This window comes from Protopterus annectens, chromosome 7.part0, assembly GCF_019279795.1.
Source record: "Protopterus annectens isolate FY-2018-M chromosome 7.part0, PAN1.0, whole genome shotgun sequence".
In the NCBI taxonomy this organism is placed as follows: Eukaryota; Metazoa; Chordata; order Ceratodontiformes; family Protopteridae; genus Protopterus; species Protopterus annectens.
Genome location: NC_056739.1, coordinates 182,714,592 through 182,740,139, shown reverse-complemented (window position 1 = coordinate 182,740,139; position 25,548 = coordinate 182,714,592). Strand labels below are relative to the sequence as shown.

The 25,548-nt window shown below is 40.9% G+C and overlaps 1 protein-coding gene across 3 annotated transcripts in view; it reads right to left on the bottom strand.

The window, feature by feature from the left end:
• Window positions 1–25,548, bottom strand: part of LOC122806336 (alpha-1,3-mannosyl-glycoprotein 4-beta-N-acetylglucosaminyltransferase C-like) — a 503,760-nt gene that overhangs the window by 129,069 nt on the left and 349,143 nt on the right. For all 3 annotated transcript variants that reach the window (XM_044076661.1, XM_044076662.1, XM_044076663.1), the window contains one exon: window positions 12,468–12,636. The gene's annotated coding sequence lies outside the window, so the exon portion shown is untranslated. The remainder of the gene's footprint in view (window positions 1–12,467; window positions 12,637–25,548) is intronic.

Genomic DNA, 25,548 nt, shown 5'->3' with positions numbered 1-25,548 from the left:
TACCCAAAATAATTCAAATGACTCCTCTATAAGCAAAGCAGTTGCAGTATTGTTACTGAGCACCTTTGTCTGTCACAGAGAGTGACCACAGCTACCTCATGAAGGACCCTCATTTCTGAAGCTTATACTTGTGATCTTACCTTCTTTGCCACCACCCAAAGCTCTTGACCATATGTGAGGGTGGGAGCACTGACTGGTAAATTGGGAGGAGAGTTGTAAGATGTGACTCATTGCCCACTTCACCACCACAGTCTGCCACAATTCCTGCAATACTATTACTGCTGCGCCCATTTGCTGGTCAGTCTCCCAATTCCCTTTACTTTTAATCATCAAGACCCATAAGATGTCACCACCTGATGTAGCTGATGCATGACTTCCTCTTCACCTGGGAACAATTCCCTCTTCTGGGACAGAGACATAGTTTCTCATCTGAAGGTAATGATTTTCATTCTGATTGCTTCACCCTCAGCAGTGAATCACTAGTGCATGCTGGATCACCATCCTTACTTTATCCAAACTGGATACCGTCCAGAACTTGGTTGTGTCTTGAGAGCCTGTTCATGAAGATCAAAGGCAGGAGGGAGATGAACCATGCCCTTAGAGTCCTATGCCCACCCTGAATCTATACATTTTAATGTTGAAAATGCAGACACAACTTTATTCAAACACAGGGACCAGAGATATAGCTAGTCATTCTAGCACACAGTGCCATTCCAGTTTTTACTCCCCACAAATATAAGTTGAGGAGCAAAAAAAAAAACTGCTTTTTAAACTGCAACATTCCAGCTTGCTACAGCTGGTAGCACCACACCCACTACTGCAGTCCTGACCACAAAAGCAGTATCAAAATTAATTTCTGTACTGGTATTCAGAAATGAATACCAGTATTGCACTCTTAATTTACCATCATCTCCTGATCACGTCCCCCTAACACCTTACACCTGGGTGACTGTCCTGTTTGCCCCATCCAATCTATGCTACTGCCAGGGACTGAAGGGTCAGACGTTCACAAAATACTTGTTGATAGCACTGATTATTTAAGATGAGCCTTCAAATACCTGTGCAAAGGCAAAAAGTTCATCATCCATTTCTTAGAATGTAATTTGCAATGCTTGTTCTGAATCAGAGTGCGGTTTCCTAGAAGAAGTCTCCTTCTTGTACCCAGGCATATACCTTTCCGGGAATGTGGAGGATAGTGATCCCTCTACAACCAGACTACACCTGCCAGTCCTTTTTGAAAATGGGGATCAGTACCCAAATTTGATAACAGAGAGGTACTGTCCCAGACTTCCATAACACACTGAAATGGCAAGTTAAATCAAGACACTCCTGGAATTCTCCGTCATTTTTAGTATTTCTGGCCAGATTTCAGTGTCACTGTCTTGCCACAGTCGACACATTCCATCACTGCTTATGTCAATGCTTATGTGTTGGTGAGCATGACCACTGGATCAATCAAGATGTTCTATCAGCCTTTCAATAAAGTCTACAATTTAGGTTATCAGTTATTCATTCCTTGCTTTCAACAGCCTGAACAATACCATTCCTCCCCTTATTGAGTCGCTGTTATGATAGAACCTATTTCTGCCAGTCAAAAGTAATTCTCCTTGACCTTTACAAACTTGTCCCACATCTGGACATTCACTTCAGTAACTGCCACAGCCATGGGCTTCCTGACTAGTCAGTACTGGTCATTCACAGCTGTGGCACTTCCCAAAAGCATGGAACAGAAGGCCTGTTTCTCTTATCTGAAAGCTGTATTCATCACTGGTGTCCACTACAGGGTTATAGGATTATCGCTACAAAAACTGCCAGCCACCTTTTGGCGAAAGGTCTTTACCAGCACCTCAGGCAATGAGGTTGTGAATAGGGGAAATTCAGACTTCATATCCCTTATCTCCTCAGGGATATGGGAGTAGCTCTACTGGAGGTGGGTGTGAACTCAATCTGCACTAAAGATGTATTAGCTAAGCATTTCCAGGATACCCTCACAATACTTTGACTGCCCAAGTCCATCCAGACGTTGCCCAAGCCATCTACTCTAACTCGTCAGCTAACAGTGATCAGATGACAGCACATCACAGTTTCTGATCCAAGTGTCCATATAATCTCAGGTCAGAAGAAGTGGCTATAAAGTCAGTCGGTTACTGGCTTTTGGTCCAAGGTTCTCTGGTAATAAGCACAGATATGAGTATCCTCATTTTGTGACACAGAGTTATGGACAATCCATAAGTAGCACAGAAGTCAGGGAAGGTATTCCTCCCAGTCACACTCCTACAATATCCCTGTAATCTCTCATTTTTTCAACAAAGTCTGCAAGCAGAACTGCAAAATAAAGGTGTACTGTACCCATAGTCTCTAAGAAGGCCAAACACTCTGAATAGCTTTTTAGGCACATATGCACAAAATACATCATTTTCTTTCCTGAAACAGTTTTACTAAAACTGCCATCTTATTTCCTGGAATAAACTCCTACTGAATGGTGTAATTGTGTCCAAGGTCTCTCCAAGGGCCAACTATGGACTAGGGAAGAGAGCAGTTCTGCTAGAGAAGTCTGGTTCCAGACCCAGTATTGCATGTAAAGACCAATTAAATCCAGCTGGTGCTTTTTGCCCTCCCACATAAGCTCATGCTCCTTCACCAGCAGTGAAGTGCCATTCTATATTTAGCCAGTAAGTTTCCATTCAGTTCACTTTAATATATCCTGTCCCTATCTTCCACTAGATTGGCATCACACCTGACCTCCACTCTTTGTCTTTTAGGTGGCGAGTCCACATGACAGCTCCAAACATCTTTTTCAGGTCGTGTCTGGCTTGGCTACATGGGTCACCTAGGCACTACATACTCACTGCTGAGCACCATCCCAGGCTCAGCTCCAGGTGTACATCCCAAAATCCTTGTTCCAGGTGAAGTTGTATGATTCTTTAAGTGACTGATCATGAGGGCATTCTGGATCTTTTTTTTTTTTTTTTTTGGTCTGGCTACTTCTCTCAGTCCAGTTTGCTAAGATTAACCCTACAAGGACCATAAAGCTCCTTATAACATGGCTGCCCTACCATGGGAATACTACAAAATATTTTTTTCAGGGGGGGGGGGTTGCAGCCTCCTGCTTCTCTCATGTGAAAGTGCTACTAATACATTCATGCTACTTAATTCTGAGGCCAAATAGGAAGATAAAATGAACAGTTAATTTCTGTGGAAAATTACCATTTTTTTTCTTAGTCTATGACCTCAGAGTTACAATAATTAACTAGGAAGAGGTGACATTTGTGTGCTTTCCCAATGTCAAATGTCACAATAATCAAAAAAGGATGACGTTAACATCGCTTTCTGGCAATCAAACTTTTTTAAAATTGCTTCGGTGATGTAAACATGCCATCCCAAGAGATACAAGTGTCAGATCCCCAAAGCTACAATCCCACCTCCACAAATAGGTTTGCCATGGTGTCAAAAAATGTTTCTCTTCACACCAAGACCTGGTGTCAAATTAAACAAATTTTCATAAAATGAAAGAAAAAAATATACATGCATGTATAGCAGGTTCAACATTTCAGACAGTCTTAAATATTGCTGTAGAGTAGAAACAGCACATAAAATGTGCAAGACTGATTTATTTTTCTGACCAGGTTATTTCTACTATTAATGTGGCCTGTCTTCAGGGGGGAGATCCAAAAGTTATGCATGTGAGAGTAACATAACAGAATACAAGGTGCATGGTCTCATGAGTATGGTATGCAACAAAATGAATAAATATTATTAGTGCCTTGGTAAACGAGGCACAGCTTTTCTCAGGGAAAGTTTGAGCAGGAAAATGCCTTGCTTGGGGAAGAAATAGGCATCTGGTAAAAGCCTATAAAATAAAAAATAAATAAATAAGTCTTTCCAAAAAGCCTTTGTTGAAATAGCCAGAATAATGTTTATTAGTGATCACTGATACAATATTCTTGCTGAGGGGGGGTAAGTACAGTGCCTGAAGCAACCATTTCATTTGTATTGTGTGTGCAGTCTGAATCTGAAAAACATTATGCATGCCTGGTGAAAATGAAGACAAAATGTAAGCCTGTGAATTTTAAGGTTGATACTGGGAGCAATATAACCATCACAGATGAATTGAAATTTGGAGTAATAAGTAGCACACTTTTACAACCAGCTAATCTTGTACTTAAAACATACACTAAGAAAGTAGTATCACTGCTAGGGAAACTGCTTCTAAGGCTCAAAAGTGGACATTACCTTTGATAACAGCTAAAGGTAGTAAACCAAAGTCTGCTGGGGGTGAAGGCGGATGAACAAAATTTAATTGAACTTGGGAAGAAATAAAGCAAGTGCATTTTAAAAATGAAACTCTAGAAAAGTGCTTATTAAACATGAAACATATCTATTTATGGAACAAAGGTACGGTCTACTGCTCAACTTTTGGCTTCACTATACCTAGATTTTTGGACCCAAAGCAGCTCCTTCTGCCTACTCTGATGCATTAAGATCATGAACTCAAAAAAGTATGGACCAGGACCTACTTGAGGAAGTACTGATATTAGACAGTGGCACCAAACATGCAAGGAGCAAATTAAAAAATTCCCATAGTTGTAACTTTGTTTTAGATGCATGAAAAGCTAGCATAAATCTAAATGAGTCAATTACACGTTTGCACTTTTCGGAATGCTATGAAAAAACATGTTTTAGACTGCATTCAGACGATGCTGGTTTAACCCTTTGGAGAACGCTTTTGGCTTTAAGAGATGCATATTTGAAGTGCATGGATAGTATGGATGGTGAAGCTATGTATTTTGCTATTAAGTGTTTTTGTTTTGAAACTTTACAAAAAGAAAAAGAAACAAAATTCTACAAGTAACTACAGTACTATTTCATGCTTCATATAACTGCATGGCCAAGAGAGAAACTGACTTTGAAGAAAGTGGTAAAAAAAAAAAAAAAGAAGAAAAGAAAGACTTGGGAAAATGTTTGATACCTTTCTAGTACATCTTGAGAACTTGCTCCTCAAATAAACATTTCTGATGGAGACAAATGTGCTATGCCAAAAAGGGAGGGCAGTCCAGAAAGGCAGGGAACCACATCTGACTTGTTTTCGATAGATATGAAAGCATGAATTAAAAAAAATAGGTCTTACCACTTTTGGTAAACATACAAAGGTAAATGTTTTGCACCTGGAGATTAAGTTATGAGAGGAACTTCACTTATGGTCATAAATGGATTCCTGAGCATCATAGATCTGTGCAGGAATTGTGACTTATACAGTGTTAATTCACTGTCGGTCACCTGAGGACATCATAATCTTGACCTGGTCGTAACTAATATAACCACTATATGTACCTCCCCTCTAGGTTCTCCATTTGTGGTTTGTTTGGCCATAAACCTTCAGCCTTCTCTTTCAAAATATCTAAAAGCCATGTAGTCAGTCAATAATTCTAAATTTAAGAGTTTCAAATGGGCAAATCTTCTCAAAATCTATGATGAATTACATATATGTAGCACGGCCGTAACTGATACTGCCACAGCCGCTATTTATACAATGGAGTTTTCCCAAAGATTAGTGCCTACTTATGGCCATCCCTATTAAGGCCAACTATATTGAAAAGTTTAACAAACCACTGTGGTGGTCCACTAGCTTAAATCAACTCAAACAAGAGGGAAACAAATCATACAATAGATTTAAAGTTCCTCATATTAAAGATTACATAAAGAATATCAGCAAGGAACTAAAAGCTACAATTAAGGTAAACAAGGCAAATCATAAAAATTAGCTTCTGAATCCAATTATTAGTGGAAATCCTTCTGGAAACTAAGAAATGTTCAGCGGTATTTTGTACTTATCAAAATAACATCATTTATCAGACTCGGTAGATATAGCAAATACACTACTAGACAAATTTAGTGCAAACTTTACTCCTTGAAATGACTAGCTTAATTCCACAAATTCCAAATCCCTTGTACCTCCAAATATGAAAGAAATACATACTTAAGGTGAGAAGACCAAAATTACTACTTCCATGGGGCCTGACAATTTACCTGGATGCCTAAAACAGTGCTGCACATACTCTTGTGGAACCCTCTTTAAACTGTTTAATCTGGGTTTAGCTACAGGATTTGTCCACAAAGTATCCTAAGATATGCAAGGACAATTTTACTTAATGGGGCATTATTACTCACCTATCGGTACTGGGTTATGCGGTTGAACATCTTGATGGCTTCCTTGGTAGTATGGTAGTATGGTTAGCTACAGTCCATGAACCCAGGTATCGAGAACTGTACGGTGATGCCCGTAGACAATGGTGGCCTACCACTGACCTGGGAATCTCCAGACATTTAAGTCTGACTAGAGAGATTTACAAAGCAATGGAATGTGTCATATATGACCTCAAAATCTATTAACAGCCTTATAGGACTTAGCTCACATCAGTTTGGCTTTGTCAAGGGGATATTCTGTCTACTCAGTTTAGATAACTTCTTCTGGAAGGTCACACAGGCTGTAGACAGATGTCATTCTGTTCACATAATGCCTATCCGGATCTGGCTAAAGCATTCAACACTATACCTCATGCTGGTATCATTAGTGAGCTAACACTATACCTCATGCTGGTATCATTAGTGAGCTAACACTATACCTCATGCTGGTATCATTAGTGAGCTAACACTATACCTCATGCTGGTATCATTAGTGAGCTAACACTATACCTCATGCTGGTATCATCAGTGAGCTAACACTATACCTCATGCTGGTGTCAATAGTGAGCTAACACCATACCTCATGCTGGTATTATTAGTGAGCTAACACTATACCTCATGCTGGTATCATTAGTGAGCTAACACTATACCTCATGCTGGTATCATTAGTGAGCTAACACTATACCTCATGCTGGTGTCAATAGTGAGCTAACACTATACCTCATGCTGGTATTATTAGTGAGCTAACACTATACCTCATGCTGGTATCATTAGTGAGCTAACACTATACCTCATGCTGGTATCATTAGTGAGCTAACACTATACCTCATGCTGGTATCATTAGTGAGCTAACACTATACCTCATGCTGGTATCATCAGTGAGCTAACACTATACCTCATGCTGGTGTCAATAGTGAGCTAACACTATACCTCATGCTGGTATTATTAGTGAGCTAACACTATACCTCATGCTGGTATCATTAGTGAGCTAACACTATAGCTCATGCTGGTATCATTAGTGAGCCAAGTGCCTTAAAAGTAGATCCATATTTGATGAGATAGATAACCAACTGTCTGAAAGACAGAACCACATAGATAAGGTGGGCAGGTGTCTCCTCCAAACATATGAGGGCAACAAATGGCATACTCCAAGGTACAGTACTGAAACCTCTTCTTTTTCACATCTACTTCTCTGATCTCTATGCGAAGAATCAGGCCACTGGGTTAACTAAGTTTGCAAATAACTGCAAGATTGACTTTATTGTCAAATCTCCCATTGATGTCCATGCAATACAGTAAAACTGATCATCAAACAAGTGGTATATGAAAAAGAACTAAAATTAAATGCAAAAAAGTGAAGCTTTGTCACATTTAGCAAAACTTTCTCCCTCATCATACAATATAGTCAATAATAATATAGTCAGGGTTCTTGGAACCTTGGTTAATTGTTCTGTCTCTCTTGACTACCAAATAGCAACAATGGTTAGAAAATCTCTATACTTACCACACTGCTAACATTTAAAGGTATATCATCTAGGTCAAAAGAAATTATAATACATCTGTATGCAGTCCTAATTAGAGCAATGATTTGCTGCAACCCCCCCCCCTTTGGGATGAACCTTTTTAAGTATATTAAGTGGCTGAAAAAGATCCAGAAATTCCTAACAAAGAAGGCTATTGGCCAGAATTCCATGAGCTACAAGGAAACAGCAAATGCTGCCTCTTTTCTTGGTCTATTAAAGGTTCTTGAGGTTGCTCCAAGTCATGTGTTTTGCACCATTAGGATCTCTACCCCCCCTTGATCTCATGTTATAACTTTGTAAGTCAAACAACTTCACTAGTACCAGAACAAGAGACTTCAGTCTTGCCTGGCACATAACTCTAATTATCCCACATCTGAAACAAATTTCCTCTGCAAGGTGAACAAAGTGACACATTAGCTTCCTTCAGGTTACACCTGGATGATTGATGGGAAACCCTTAGGTTTACTCTGGTGCTGATCTGCTTCACCCTTATTGAGAAATGGGGAGGGGAGTACAGCAGGGTGAAGGGCAATGGCAAGGTGAAAATGGAATACTGACTCAACCACCCTGGATTTCCTATGTGGCTATCGTGAGTATAAAAATGTTATTTATATATATATATATATATATATATATATATATATATATATATATATATTTATTTATTTATGTAGAGAGAGAGAGAGAGAGAGAGACCTTGCGGGCTTACAGAAAGCATATGACAGGGTGCCTAGAGAGGAGATGTGATATTGTATGAGGAGGTTGGGAGTGGCAGAGAAGCATGTAAGTGTGGTACAGGATATGTACAAGGGTAGTTTGACAGTGGTGAGGTCTGTGGTAGGAGTGACAAATGCATTCAAGGTGGAGGTGGGATTACATGAAGGATCAGCTCTGAGCCCTTTCTTGTTTGCAATGGTGATGGACAGGTTGACAGATGAGGTCAGACAGGAGTCCCTGTGGACTGTGATGTTTGCAAATGACATTGTGATCTGTAGTGAGAGTAGGGAACAGGTTAAAGAGACCCTGGAGAGGTGAAGATATGCTCTAGAGATGAGAGGAATGAGAATATGTGTGCAAATGAGAGGGAGGATCGAGGAATGGTGAGGATGCAGGGAGCAGAAATGGCAAAGTTGGATGAGTTTAAATACTTGAGATCAACAATTCAGAGTAATGGTGAGTGTGGAAGAGAGGGGAGTACATGCAGGGTGGAGAAGAGTGTCAGGAGTGATTTGTGACAGACTGTTACCAGTGAAAGTGAAAGGGAAGGTTTCTAAGAGGGTAGTGAGACTGGCTATGTTATATGGGTTGGAGATGGTGGCATTGACGAAAAGATAGGAGTCAGAAATGGAGGTGGCAGAGTTTAAGATGTTAAGATTTGCACTGGATGCGACGAGGATGGGCAGGATTAGGAATCAGTATATTAGAGCGTCAGTTCAGGGTGGACAGTTTGGAGGCAAAGCCAGAGAGGCGAGATTGTGTTGGTTTGGACATGTGCTGAGGAGGGATGCTGGGTATATTGGGAGAAGGATGTTAAGGATGGAATTGCCAGGTAAGAGGAAAAAAGGAAGGCCTAAGATAAGGTTTATAGATGTGGTGAAGAGAACATTAGGTGGTTGGTGAGACCGAGTAAGATGCAGAGGTCAGGTAGAAATGGAAACAGATGCGCTTCTGTGGTGACCCCTAATGGGAACAGCCAAAAGAAGAAGTCGAGGAAGAAGAAAATATATAGACAGAGAGAGAGATGGGGCGCAAGTCATGTAGTTTCTCCAAGATAATGTCTTGTCCCGTTTGCAATGTGGCTGGCTATGAATCTTTAAATGGCACATCAATGCAATTCAGCACATTAGTGCAGTATAGCTGGCACTTAACATCTTTTATCAATCCTGGCCATGAAGAGCCAGAGAGAATTCATGATTGAATATTCATGATATTACACTACCAAGGATGAATACTGTAAGATACTTAGTACAAGGTATGGAATCACTTGCTTTACATGACTGACAGTGCATGATATGATCATAGAAAATGCACTATGATAAACAGAGTAGTTACAGAAAATGTATAAAATCACAAAACACTGATGAAACTAACAAAAAAGTCTGAGTTTCTCATCAGATTCAGAATGGAAAAATAAGCAGCATTTGTTTATGGTATTGTAAATAATTTTGTACATAATAAACAGAATGCATGGCATATTAAAGTGCAAACTGACAGAGTAAAATTAAAGTTTAACTGGAATATAGGGCAGAAGCAAATGTGAAGCCATAAAATATTTTTAGAAGTTTTCATTAAAAAGTGAATAGCTAGGAACCGAAACTGTCAATATTATGTATACAGAGCAAATCATTTATGACCTTTGGATTCTTTAAGCTGCCTTTAAAATACAAGGACAACTGACATTTTCTTATTTCCGCCACAAATACAACTGATGTGCTATAAATTCTGAGTATAAATGTGAGCAGAAGCAACATGGTAATCGAGCAATTACATCTGTGAACAATTAGGATGTCCCAAGTCGGTATAAATATGCTTTTGATGGGACAAGTAGTCTGAAAGGACAGCATACCCCCCAAATATGCATGAATCATAAGATTCACTCACAAGAAAAGTATTATTTATCTGAAAGTGATTTGGTCATGATCTTAAGTCTAGTGCAGCATCTAGTGAGTTAAGTGCCATGATGTAGCTACATTGCTGTAATTTAATATTTGTTTGGGCTGTTTTTTTATACAAAATTTTGTAGACTTTCTATTAAGCTACTGCCCAAATAAGTCTACTGTGGTCCATCCTGATGTCACTGTAGGCAGACCATGCTCTAAAGTCCAGAGACTGTAATGGGTACATCTTCACACGTGCAGCAGTGTGCTCATTAAAGTCTATCATGCTTTCACTACCATGATGCCACTGAGGTTAAAGTTCACTTTTAAGTTCAGCGGCATATTTGTATGGAAAGTACTAATATAAAAAGCTTTTCCATCTGCAAAATCAGCTGTCAGACACCTTTCAAAATGCTGCTGAAATGTTGTTTGGCACATTTTGCACAATCTAGTGTATTGCAAAGGTAGGGTTTTTTATGGGCAGATCACTTTAAGATAATTAATTAAAAAAAACTTCATACAGCTGAACAAATGCATGACATATAAAAGTAACAGAGCCAACAAGCAGGGAAAACTCTAGCATAATAGAAAAGCCAGATGGAAGCCAGTGGGTGTACATAGACAGTAAAGACAAACTAGTTAGAGAGCATTTCCCACACTGGATACAGTTACAAATAAGTTTGCAGATGCAAAGTATTAGTTTTGGATGCAAGCTCAATGTTTTAGCAAGTATAACTTGAAAAAATTCAAAGCTTTGTAATTTCAGCACAGTGTCCATCAGATGCAGACCGAGGTGCAGGAAGTCTAAAACGAGTTCAATCCTGTGTAGATAATCTGTTATCGGGGGCTCTACCAGTAAGAGCATATTGAGTGCTGAAAGGGATTTGTCAGTTAAAAAAAGAAATCAAATATTCAAAGACATCAAAGTGCAAAACAGGTTTACAGAAAAAATATAATATCTAGAGCATGCATTAAAAGGGACTTATTCACAGCTAGTTCAGTGGTACGAGGGACAGAGTCCTGACTAAGGTGTCAAACGGTGTTTGAATAATGAGATAAGCTTAGAATTACTAGAATCTGGCAAGCTGGAGGCGCGATGGAGCTGATAATGCCGGCTTGCACACTTTGGAGGGGAGAGAATGAATAATTTCACTTGGGATTAACCTCCTGATGGAGAACAGCAGGTTTACCACCTCATTGCCTGGGCAGCATGAGCATGAACCAAGGATCAAGAGGTAACATGAAACTAAGGGCATACAAGAAATTATAAGCCAGCCATATAAAATGGATGCTAGCATGCAACCATGCCTCTCTTCACCTGGACATAATATGGCAAGGTTATAAAAATGCACTTACCCAGGAAAACAGGCTTATTTGCAAGGTGATCTATAACACTGAAAGTCAAGTGGTGCTGTGGAAAAATGACAGGTCAGTGATGTGTTGTGAGGGGGCTAGATGGGTTACTAAAAGCTAAAAATGTGTAAGGGGATAAAACAGCTATTCAGATATGTTCCTTTCCTTAATTCAGAAAAAAAAACTAGTGAATTTAGGCATGGCAACCCCTTTGGGAAAATGTATTCCCAACATGTCAGACCTTAATGCTCCACATAATGAGTAATTATGCAATGATGTGGTGTGGCACTGGGAACAAAGGCACACACACAGACTGCACTCCAACACAAACAGCAGTTTTGAAATGCTGTCATGTGAAGAACAAAACGTACTGTATCAGATCAGAAGCCGCTTCAGAAACAGGACTTGCTGCAGTTCTGTTCTGTGGCAGATGCAGGCTCCGACAACCATTCTGACAACCACAACTGTTTGCTGGCCAGACTTACCATCAGCAGTGCATTTTGACAACTAGATCAGCATGACAAAGATAGAATGCAGATGGAAACATTTGTTTGCAGCAATTGTTATGAATGTTTCATCTATGTTAAGTACAGGGCAAGTAACAAGCCTTGAAACATTGCCTAGTTCCAGCGCAAATCATTTCACAGAACGAAACACAACTGCTGCTGACACACATATTCCACAAAACTACTTGTTTTACTGTTATTTAAATCACTTCTGTTATTTACAGGTAACAAAACAGAGCAATATATCCTATCCATTAGGTACACTGACAGACTAACATTGCCAATGAATGCATGTTAATACTTGCCTTAGATTTTTATTACGGAAGCTGGTCATCGAACACTGAAAGGTTATTCATGGAACGTGAGTGACTCTTCATCATGGCATTAGTAATCACTTGTACATCAAGCTTCAGAAACTCTAAGTACAATTCCTGCCCATTACTGTACAGCAATATATGGTGCAATACAAGCTACCTAAACAAATGAGAAAAATTAACAAGCTTTACTGTGTTATCTAATTTTCACATTCAGGATCTAAGTGTGCTACAATCAACAGATGCAGTGACACATCGAATGTTGCAATTTATTTCTACTGAACTTACCTTTTAGGCACACTAATAGTTTACTCTCAGATGTACTCCTGAACAAAATGTTAAGTACTTGCAAATGTATGAATAGCAAAGCTTATAAATTATAGTCTAGGGTGTATGCATTCAAATAGAAGGAAAGGTACATATAAATAAAGGAATGAGAGAGACTATAATTATTATTTAGCATCATTTTATCATGGTGAAACCTGTGAATTAAAGTATGACATAAAAATAATGCTGACTGATACAATTCACAAGTGATGTTTTTGGCAGGAAAAAAGTCAACAAAATGATTGTTCTTCTATTTTTACTTAATGCTTTGAGGTGAAGAAATGTTATTTCTAAAAATTATAGGTAATCTATCAGTTTGTTTACAGAACTAAGTTCTGGAAGGTGGACGGAATCATACCTCTCAATTTCTTAGATCAAAACATCCGATTAAAGCCTAAAATAATGGTGGGGGTAGCAAAGGCCGAAAAATAAGTACATATTTTATGTTCTTATACAAAGTTGTTAGAATAACAGGATTTGTGTTAGCGTGCATTTTAAACTCATAACAATTTTATACAAATAATTAAAATCATCATCAAAGGTGTATAAAAATTCTATCAATGAGATGTTGTCTAAAGATCTGAACCTCTAACCAGCAAGTTTCTAACTTTATTATCAGATATCAGGATACCAGTACTTTAGATTATTATCTATTAATAAAGTAATAACTTTATAATAGAAGAGATAATAATTTAACATTAGTGTATTCAGTTTCTTGATAGTTATTTTGATTTTGTATAAAAACAAATATTATAGTTATTATTATATATAATTTAATAATATCTAGATATAGTATTATACCTAAATAAGTTATCTGACCTGAGTTGGGTACATATTTAGTAAAATCACTAATTGAATTTTTGATGTTGTATTTTCTTCTATTTCAAATAATCAAATTAGCCCAAGGCTCCATTACCTAAAAGAATAAAAGTGGAGAAAGTGGACATCCTTGGAATGGGTATTTTTTGTGAAACATATGTTAGCGTGCATTTTCTGAAGGATATGGAATCTGAAACTCAAACGCATGTCATTATTTAGTGATTTCAGTTCTCAGTAATTTGCCAGAAAACCACACATTTTGTGAGGAACAGACCAAAATATGAAGCAAACATCTGGACATTCTGTGAATATCTGTCCAGTTGAGAGGTACAGCACTGATCAACCTAAGGAGATCACTTAATACCACTTCACTGAAGACTGAAGATCTCATTAACAATGTAAAGTCCAAAAAATGAAAATAAATGCATGCTTCAGGTGCACTGATGAAGGCATATCTATCGCGTAGTACTGAAGATTTAGATACAGAAGCTTAAGTGAACATTTTAACACACAGCTTGCCAGATGTGTGCTTGTGTAAGTTTAACACACAGCTTACCAGACGTGTGCTTGTGTAAGTTTGTTGCCCAAAATGCCATGCTGCAAGATAAAACTTTAATGCAGTTAGCAATACATTCAACATGGATAGCCACAACACATTAAACACTTGCTCAACATACTTTAAGACAACTGGATTTTTTCACAAAAATCCTCAAAGCATTCTTTTAATGGAGCAAAAAAAATTCATCATTTCATAGGACTTCAGAAGAAAATGCTGAACAGAATTCAAGGATGTTTAATTTTGTACTGACAAAGAATAAATATTGATGATAAAGTACTTGAAGAAACATTTGAAAAAATAAGCACTGCAGTATGGAACATGAATTTCCTTAAATATGAAATACTGATAACTTGGGCATCTCTGGAACAGTGGTCCGGTTTGTTTCACGACTTATCTCCTCTGAATAATTTAGCATCAGTGGGGTTTCCAAGCCATTTATTGGGTTAGTACTTCCCAATGGGCTTGGTTTTCCCAGTGACAGGGTCTGATGGGAAACTGTACTTCAACAAGAAGCAGGCGCACCATGGAAGACTGCTTTATCCTGTGGTCAGTGGCAGGGCAGTTCCATCCACAGCACAGCTGGTCACATTTGTATTCATAGGGTCAGGGAAATGCCTACTGTGGTAATGAACATGTGCTGCTGCATATGAGATGTCTGTCCACAGTGCTAATTCTTCAGTCGAATGCAGGGACTTCCCAGAACAATGACAACGGATCATACCTGTCAATTCTATCCCTGGAGAAAGACACACCCATCTCAAAATGCTCAGATCCCAATTTACTGAGTAGCTTTGAGTAACCAGATTCTGTTAAACCCATGTAATCAGACTACTAGTAAACGAGATATGTACACCTCTACCTTCTGAGCTAGTAGACTAACCCTTGGATAATGTTTGGATAAAAAGCTGTCAGGACACCCTGAATGGTACTCATGAAATCAATGTACCTGAAATCCCAGCCGGGCTGCTGCCTATACCTGCTCCTTTACCATATTCACTTTTCATCTTTAACCTAGAACCTGATGGCAGGGAGAATAAATAAACTTTATCTGTTACAAATGTTATATTCCCAGAGTAGAGAACATTCACAAAATGTCTTAGCTGCTTTTAAGTACATAATAAAGTATAAGCACTTAAACACAGCAGTTAAACTCTTTCACCGTACCTCTACCCTATCAGAGATGAATAGAACAGCACACCTGAATATCCACATAGTTGTAGCAGCAAAGACAGACAATAGACACAATAATAATACAATCCTTGAATAGATAAGCAGGATTCAGAGCAGGCTGCTCAGCCCTTTGTTACTTAACTTGCACTACATCATTTAACATTTTTGCGGTCAGACTCAAGTATGATACTATTGCTACATCAGCCTCTCACTATGACCAGTCCCATGGGGGCCGACAAAGACAACACTAGTACCACTCCATAGGTCTGGCTGGGAGATGAAGCCAGCAAGAACTTCCTCCAGAGTCTTTGTTATCAGCTATATGGTAAAAAATGGCAAAACAATAGTGACCTACTGTTTATACTGCTGTTCCACCACCACTCACTTCTTTGGGATAAGGCTCTTGTATTTGAGATTTTGTATATTTAAGGTAGGTTGACTAATCCAAAGGTATGTTTCTAGCCATGATCTTGTTAGATAATGAAAAAAAAAAAGAAACTTTCAAATGGATGCTTTACTTGGCAAAAACCAGACTGTATTTTTAATATCCACCAAAAAGTAATTGTGAGGAACTTTCAGAAGAGATGCGATCAGGAAGCATTTGTTCAGCTCCACCTTTCCAGTATTGCAAGGTAGAAAAATACTTAATTTGAATTCCAGCAGTTATTAAACAAGCTACCAGTAGCAGATTTTAAAACACTGATTATAGTGATAAGCAGGTGGATACTTCATTCAGGCCCTAAAAAGAAACCCTGTTCTGATCTGCCACATGGGCAGTGGCCAAACTCAGTAAAGCCTTCTGCCACATAAGAATAGGACAGTTGTGTACACTTACCATAAATGTACATGTTCGAGTGTATTCACTTTTGCAGTCATTACATTTGGGTTATCCCTGCCAGGGTAGCCCTCAGCTGGCCCGAATACCAGAGGCTTAGTATTTCTGCGTCGGTTGCTGTCACTTCAGAACTGACATCAGGTCGTCAGTAGTATAAAGTAAGGCACCCGACACCATTACATCAGTTTTTCTTAACTTGTCAGGAGCCCCCAAGTAGGAGGCCAGGGTCTGGTGGAAGAACCCCACCAGTGGAAAATAAATACCAATAAGTCCCTTGAAAGGAAAGGAGAACAACAAATTAGAATGGTAATAAAAGGAGAAAGGGGGATGGGCAGAGGGAAACCAGGACTGCAACAGTGAATACACTTGAAGATCTACATTGATGGTAAGTGTACACAACTGTACTATGTTCTTCCTGTTTCACTGTTGTAGTCATCACATTTGGGTTGATTCCCAAAGCTGAGGAAATGTGTGGAGGCAGTCAATGAAACTAGGGGCTGGCTAGGATGCCCTGCAAGACTGCAGATGCAAACCCTGCCCTGGATTTGGAGAGGAGAGGCACGTGGTAATGCTTGGTAAAAGTGTGAACAGATGTCCAGGTTGCAGCCTCCAGGATGTTCCTGGTGGGGAGTCCTCTGAGGAAAGCCACACAGGTTGAGGCTGCTCTGGTGGAGTGTGTCCTGACCCCCTTATGGGAAACTTTCCATGCTGTTTGTAGCAGAAATGAATGCATTGTGCTATCCATTTGGAAATGGTGTGTTTGGAGATCGCTTTGCCTTCTGCCCCTGTAGCAAAGCTAACCAGTAATTGAACAGACTTTCTGAAGGATTTAGTCCTGTCTAGATGTGCACAGAAAACTCAGATTCTATCTAGAGAGTAAAAATCCTTTCCCCCTTGTTCTGGGGGTTAGGAAAAAATGGTAGGCAAATGAATGGATTGGTTGAGAGCACACTGCACACCACCTTGGGCATGAAGGATGGGTTAGTTCTGAGGGATACCCTGTCTGCATGAAAGATGATGAAGGGTTCCACAGCCATGAGTGCTTCCAGCTCAGAGACTCTTCTGGCTGAAGTGACAGCCAGAAGGAATGCTGCATTCCAGGAGAAAAAGCTGGTTTGAAAGGAGGCAGGATGAGCTTTTCCAATACAAAGTTAAGGTCCCAAGCTGGTGCTGGTGCCCTTCTGAGTGGCCTCAAGTTGCTAGCCCCTTTTAGGAACTGTTTGATCAAATGGTGTGAGAAAAGGGACTGTTCAGTGGGAAAATGAGCAGAAATGGCAGAGGCATGAATTTTTACAGCGGAGAAAGAGAGGCCACAGTGTAGTAGATCAGCTAAGTAATCCAGTATGAGAGGGAGGGCTGTGCCATATTGGCTCCCTTAGCCTGGATCCAGATGCAGAACCATATCCATTTATCAGCATAAGACTTTCTGGTGCTTGGACATCTGGCCTCATGGATAACATCCAGAACCTGTTTACTGAGGTTGGCAGACTAGTTCGGGGTTAGGGAATAAGCCAAGGTGCCAAATTGAGTGTCTGTAATTGGGGATGCAAGAATTCCCCTTCCCTCTGAGTCAGGAGGTTTGGAATCTGAGGAAGATGCCATGGGGGTAGCGAGGACAGGCTGCGCAGCAAGGGGTACTGGTGCTGCCGGGGACAGTCTGGAGCTATGAGAATGGTCCTTGGTTTTTCCTCCCTTATTTTGAGCAGTACTCTGGGGTTGGGGAGGAAAGGCATAGACTGATAGACTGACCCAGGGGAAGGACAGGGCATCCACTTTTCAAGCCATGCAGAATTTGCTGATCTGATGGTTGGTGTGGGAGGCAAAGAGGCTGACCTTCGGGGTTCCCCATTTCTGAGTTATTAGGGTGAAGGTACTTTTGTTGAGTTGCCACTCATGTGGGTCCAGAAGATTTCTGCTTAAATGGTCTGCCAGAGAGTTGAGAGAGCCTGGTAGGAATTGTATTAACAGGTGTAGTTACATGTCAGAGGCTGTGTGCCAAAGGGTCATGACAAGCCTGCATAAGAGTGAGGCCCTCCCTGCTTGTTGATATACCACATCACAGTGTTTTTGTCTGTTTTGATCAGGAGAGCCCCTGGAGAAAGAAGGGGCTCGAAAGCTATCAAGGCTTGCTGCACAGCCATCATCTCTTTTTGACTGATGTGCAGAGGGATTTGCTGTGGGCTTCTTTGGCCCTGAATGCACCTGCCATCCAGGTGTGCACCCCAAGCGTAGTCTGATGCATCTCTGGTGAGGGTTTGGGTGGCAGGGGGTCAGGAGAAAGGCATTCCCTTGTTGTGGGAACATGCTGCTGCCCACCAAATAAAATCTTTTCTGAGGCAAGGAATTATAGGTAGAAGAGTTTTCAGGTCTTGAGAGTGTTGGCACCAAAGGCTCTTTAGGTACCATTGAAGTTTCCTCATATGCAGTCTGGCATATGGAATGAGTAGAATGCAAGATGCCATGAACCCCAGAGCTTGCAGGATCTTCCTTGCAGTTAGCTGGGGCCTGGTGACTAGCTGAGTGAAGCAGGCCATCAGGAAAATTTGTTTCTCTGGAGTATGCCATCTGGGAAGCTGTGTCCAGACTTGCTCCCAGGAAGATTATTCTTTGGGTGGGCTCCCAGGAAGATTATCCTTTGGGTGGGCACCTGTTTGGATTTTTCATTGATTGTGTACCCTAGGGAGGTTAGTAGGGTCTTTAAAAAGGTCAGGTGCTTGAGCAGCTTCTCCTGGCTATCTGCCTGAATAAAGCAGTCATCTGGGTAAATCTGAATATTTCTTTGTCTGCAAAAGGCAATGGCCGGAGCCAGACATTTTGTAAAAAACTCTGGGAGCAGTAGATAAGCCAAAGGAAAGCACAGAGAACTGAAAGTGTTGAGATCCTGCCCTGAAGATGCGATATTTCCTGCATGATTCCCTGATAGGAATGTGGAGTTTGGCCTCTTTTAGATCTAGGGTGGCTAGCCAAGCATCCTTGGAGAGCATGGGTAGCAGCTGCTGGAGGGTGAGCATTTTGAATTTTGGGATCACCAGGAAGGTGTTTATAATGGATAGATTGAGGATGGGGTGCCAGGTGCCCTCTTTTCTGGGCAACAGAAAAAGTCTGGAGTAGAAACCTTGGCCTATCTGTTCTGCAGAAACATGCTCTACTGCCCTCATAGAGAGCAGGAAAAGGATTTGCTTTTGAGCCTTTGCCCACTGATTTGGTAGTAGATCTGGGAACCCTTTTGGGGGTGGAAGTGTGTGGAAGGAAAATTTGTATCCCTGAGACACCATGTTCAGAACCTAGTGGTCCTTGGTAATGGTGGCCCAGGTGCTTGAGTGAAAAGAGAGTTTTCCTCCTAGGGGTAAGTGAAGGTGGGCAGAGGGAGGTGGTGGAGGAGATGAGTCATTGCGAGTTTTTACCATAAGGGGGTGGCTTACAACTCCCTGGTTTTGAAGTGCAGGTAGTCCACTACTTAGATTTCTGCATTCCCTGGGGCTGCTGTTAGTGGGGGGGGGGGTCTGCTTTCATGGGGCCTAGGCTGAGCCAGTTTACCGGGAGCAGGAAAGGACCAGTGTTTGGAGGGACAATGCCTGCTGAACCTAGGGGGCTGGACTTGCAAGAAATCCTTAACTGTTTGCATATATTTTGCTTTTTCTTCCATATTTTTTAAAACCTCTTCAGCCTTAGTGCCAAATAAGTTATCTTTGTGCAAGGAGGCATCCAACAATTTAGATTTGACATGATCTGGCAGGGGCTATTCCTTAAACCATGCATGCCTTCTAATGACAGATCCAGTGACTGCTACCCTGCAAGAAGATTCTAGGGTGTCAAAACCACAGTGCAAGGTGTGTTTAGTTACTTGACTTGCAGAATGCATTAACTCTTGCAAATCTTTAGATTTTGCCCAAGCAGGAAAGGAAGACATTTTTTTGTTCAGACAAACTACAGGGGACAGATCTCTTTGACTTTTGGAGGGGGTAACTTAGCTTTACCTGATCAGCATGATAAGGTCTTCTGCCATTTTAAGCATTTGAAACTGAGACAAGGTAGCAGGCGCCTGAGAGTGGGTCGTCAGTTTCTTGGGTGTGGTTTGTACCCGGGGCCTAAGAAACTCAGTAGTTTTAGAAAGAACGGTAGTTGCGAAAGAAGACGTCAGTTTGCATCAAGATTCGGTAGTGTGAAGGCCTTCCTCGGAAGCTGGTGGCTGCTCAGTGGCTCCAGACCCATCCAAGGTTGAGACAACCACAGGATCCTTAGTCGAAGAAGAGTTTTGTGGCATACCGTACTCAGAAAGGGTCTTGGTAGTGGCCTGCAAATCAACAGAAGCAGGCATCAGGGGCTGTGAAAGTGCCTCACTGAGGACCGGAGAACTGACGACTAGCTTAACGGAAGTGTCGTCGGTATGTTTGGACCTGTGCTGTCTCTATCTTTACATTTTTTTGGAAGATCGGCTATCGGATGGCTTACCAAAGCCATATTGGAATCTGAGGACTGTAAGCGAAAATATTTGGCTACAATAAGGGCCCGACAGTTCTGGCATTGAACAAAGCACAGAAGCGACAATGAGGGATGTTGTGGTCTGGGCCTAAACAAGTTTCGCAGTAAGAGTGGAAGTCTTGGTGTGGTATTTATTTTCCACAGGCGAGACAATTATTAACTTTTTCTGACATCAGTTAGTGCAAGAAAAAAGGATCCCCAGTGGGGTACTTAGCTTTAGAAGACTTCAGCTTCAATTCAGTAGACGAAAACTCAGGTAGAAGCCGACCGGCACTCATGCGAACTGCTTCTGCTTCGGGCTCCTTGGCAAGAAAGACTGATGTAATGGTGTTGGCTGCTTACTTTATACTACTGATGACCTGATGTCAGTCCTCAAGCAACAGCAACCGACGCAGACATACTAAGTCTTTGGTATTCTGCAAGGCCGAGGGCTACCCTGGCAGGGATAACCCAAATGTGATGACTGCAACAGTGAAACATGAAGAACATCGGGAACATATGCTTGGAGCAATGACATGGATAGCAGCTCTTTGTAAAGTACAACTCCATGATCTATAATGATGGAGCTGGTCACACTAAATTCTAAATTAATGTTAATGTTAAATAGCTTGACGAGGGCATGGTAGTACTGTGACAAATCACTGAAATGTCAGACTGAAACTAGGCATCAGCCAGCAGCAGCTGAAGTGAAATGGACCATGTGGAAGCTCAGATAATAAAATCAGAGAACAGCACTAGAAACAAAAATCTTCAGTTTTCCACAGTCCTTGGGAAGGTTAAAGTGAAGAACTGTGTGACATTTATGAGGCCGCAGTTGTCCATGTAGATGGGACCATCTACAGTCAAGCTAAGTAGTTAAAGTGCCCACCAAATGTTTACAAAGGGTAGCTGTCAGCAGTCTGCAGCAATACTTTTCTAGTCCAAATGACCATTTTTGTGTGATCAAAGAGGAAGTTCTTGCAATGTCTTTGGCCACATGGGAGGGTGTGCAAGGTTAACGTCTAATGAATCTTCTGAGTCTTCTGAGTCATGACTTCTCTGCCGAGACTCGTATGTACTACAGTCAATTTCTTCGTACTACAGTAAATTTCTTCCAGGTTTTAGGCTCTGCCACCAAAAGAAAACATTTCACCACTTTTTTCTGCCATCTTGAAGCTCTCACTGCCGTTGAAGGTAAAGACTGAATTCTCCTCATGAAGCAATCATTTGAATTGATGCTGGACTTACAATTTATTCAATGGATACTGTAAAATAGTGGAACACAGAAGCAGATTGAACTACTTAGCCTGTTTAAACAAAATGCGTAGCTTCTTGATGCAGTTATGTTCAGTCTCCAGGAAAGAAAAGGAGACTTTAGAACTGTACACTTATGCGTTAATGACTGCCTGGTAAATTATGCTATAATGACTGCAGAGTCCATACACACTAATGAATACTATTAAATAAAACATTGTGGCTCTTTTCTTTTTGACTTTTTTATTTTAAGCATCAGTCTGGACTGAGGAGGCACACTTTCTACCTGTATCTACCTGTACTCTTGGCTGTGTTGAGAGACATGTTTGGACTAGGAAGAAGAGGGAACACATATGTTGGTTCATGAAGAAGAACAGGATGACTTTTGGGTGGTCATATTTCCCACATTAGCAAACAAAACTGCTTTTTCTTTCTCTCTGGTTTTAAATGCTTTTCCCCCTTTGATGTCATTTTAAGTCAGGAGGTAGAGCCATGATGGTGTAAATTAGAGGTGGGGGTTTGAATTCATGTCACATGGGAGGATGATCAGGAATGACTTCTTCCCTTTCCCATCCTTTTATTTATTAATTAATTAAATAATTACATGTATTGGCTTTGACATCACATTCTAGTTTGATAGCTGTTTGATGGATTGGGCTGTGGACTGAGCGACACTGCATTGCATTTACGTGTAAAGTGTAAACAAAAGTACCAGATGTCTTCTGCATACAGCTTAAGAATGTGAGTTGGTGGACACTATTATGCTGCCTGATCCAAGGTAAGAAGTCCAAGTATACATGTAGAGTCTACACATTCAGATTTGGTATGGGTGCACCAGTACATAATGTTTGTTAGGGCCGAGGTATGACCTGCACCTGCATTACTTTGACTGGCAGGCACTGATGCTTCCGTTTAAAGCTGAGGGAGCTGTCTTGTTATTGGTTGATGAGCTTTGGGTCGAGAATTGTAATTTAGAATTCTCCTTCTTTAGCAGTTTTGGCACAGAGTGGTATCTAAAGCTCAGTGACGTTACTTTTTGTACATTGATCTCAGTGGCTTTAATGTTGAAAATGACAGGGGTTGGGAAAACAGGAGAAGGAGGGAAGAACCCCACCCCCGTTTTTAATATGCATTCCTTTCTCCTTTTCAGATTAGTCCTAAAGATGTGCCATTATTGCTCTGTTTGAGAAACACATACTCATTAAAGATCAAGGGCAAAGTTTTTTCTGGGACTTCTTTTTGTTGCAATTATGCTTTTTGTTGCAATTATGCTTTTTTCACATAAAGTGGGTTTTCTGATTCTAAAATATGTAGATTTTACTTTTGTTACATTAGTGGAGGTATATTTATTACGTTTAATACACTGAGTTTGTATGTACTGTTTGCTGGATCAGCTGTCTGATTACTTTCTGATTTTGTGTTTCTTGGTGGCACCGTCTGATGATATCATAAAGGGAAAATGTTTAAGCTACTGAATTCAAGGGAGTCTTCATTTGCCAGGGACAGCAGATTGAATTTCATTACTTATTATGAGTATAGTACAAACTTAACTTGAGGACTTGGTGGGACAGCTGAGTCTGGCTGATGCATTCTGGATCAGTAGCTCCATTTTTATGTCAGAACTGCTATTTCCTCCAGGGAACCACCATAAAATACTCACTACCCACTTCACATTGATGTGCACAGTCAAAAATAACTTCAAATCCAAACCAAAGTTAACTAGCACCATCAAAAATTCAGTGGTAAACAGATGACTTTTTATTCTATTCCAGCTAACATTGGGTTACATGGCGATCCAGGTCATAGGCTGCTATAGGTCCCCAACCATGTGCCTAGACTCTCACTCCATGTTCCTAAGCACCCTGGAATCTATCAAGGTCCAACCCAACACTCTCTTACTAGGAAACTTCAACTACTCCTCCATCAACTGGGAAAACTACTCAAGCATCAATGTACTGGCCCAATGCTTCCTGGAATTCATCAATTCCAATGCCCTGGACCAGCTCATTCTGACCCCCTCTGGAGGAAGCAACATCCTTGACCTGATTATTACTAACATGGGCGACCATTGCTCTACATCACTAGTCAACCCCTCCCTGGTCAGATCCAACTATAAACTAATCACCATGGAAATCCACATCTCGCCCACACCCTCCGCAAACGTCTCCAAAGCTGACTTTGGACTCCTAAAAACAGAGGTGGCTAACTTCACAGCATCCATGCCAATGAAAATAGCTGCATGACTGCCAAATCATACCCCAATGCACTGTATGAACATGTGCATAAATGCATGGAATTAGCCATACCCAACAGAACCAAGATACTCTCCTCCAAAAAAAGGAAGCTAAATCTGGTGGTCCCCTGCCATTAATAAACTCTACAACAGAAGGAATAAACTGTTGCAGAAAAAGGTGAAGTCCCAAGACTGGAAAAACTCCCTTATTAGGCTCAACAAAAAGTTGAGATCCCTCATCAAATCCTCTAAAGCCAGCTATGAAGGCAGAATTGTGGCAGACACTAAAAACAATCACAAAGCCTTCTATAGCTATATCAAGAACCTCCATGGCAATACCCAGATTTGCACTGAGTTACTGCAAAATGGTATCTCCTATACTGAACCAACAGATATTGATAACAATACTAGCTGACAGATTCAGTGCTAACTTTACCCCTCCCAAGGACCAATCATAATACCGGAAGAATGCAAGGTACCCAGCATTACTGCAGCGCAGGTTAAAGTTTCATTGTCCAAGGCCAAGAATACAGCTTCCATCTGACCCGATAATATCCATGGCTATGTTCTATATGAACTACAAAGTGAACTGGCGCCACATCTGTGTGCCCTGTTCAGTCACAGCCTCACCTCAGGCTTTGTCCCTACCAAGTGCTACACTGCTACAGTCATTCCTCTCCATAAAGGGGTAGCGACTACAGACCATTGGAATCATCGCCCCATTAGCCTGACAAGTCTGATATGTAAAGCTATGGACCGCAACATCATAAACCTAATAAACAAGGATATAGGGAATCTCCAAGCTCTAGACCCAACACAATTTGGCTTTGTGAATGGGAGATCATGCCTGCTCGACCTGGTTGACTTCTTTGAGTCAGTCACCAGGGCTGTGGATGAAGGTAAGGCAATGCATGCAGTCTACCTCGATCTGGCAAAGGCCTTTGATACCATTCCTCACTCAGGAATTGTTGATATACTCAGCAAACTAGGCATCAACCCCTGTATCACTAGGTGGGTTGCAAATTGGCTCACAGATGGAACACACAGTGTGAAAGTAGTGGACTCCTAGTCAGACTGCCAACCAGTCACGAGTGGAGTCCTACAGGGATCGGTCCTGGGTCCTCTCCTGTTCAGCATCTACTTCTCAGAAGCCCAGGCCAACACAAAGAGACTCTGGCTGACCAAGTCTGCAGACAACTGCAAACTGGGAGCCATTATTAACTCCCCAAGTGATGCAGACATCCTACAGGAAGGCCTTACTGAGATCAAAGACTGTTGTCGAAACCATAGCCTTAAGCTTAACACCAAAAAATGCGTTGTCATCACCTTTGGTAAAAACTCAGTTCCCATTAATTACCACATCAGTGGGAGCCCACTGAACACTGAAGGTGTTATAAGAGATCTGGGGACACAG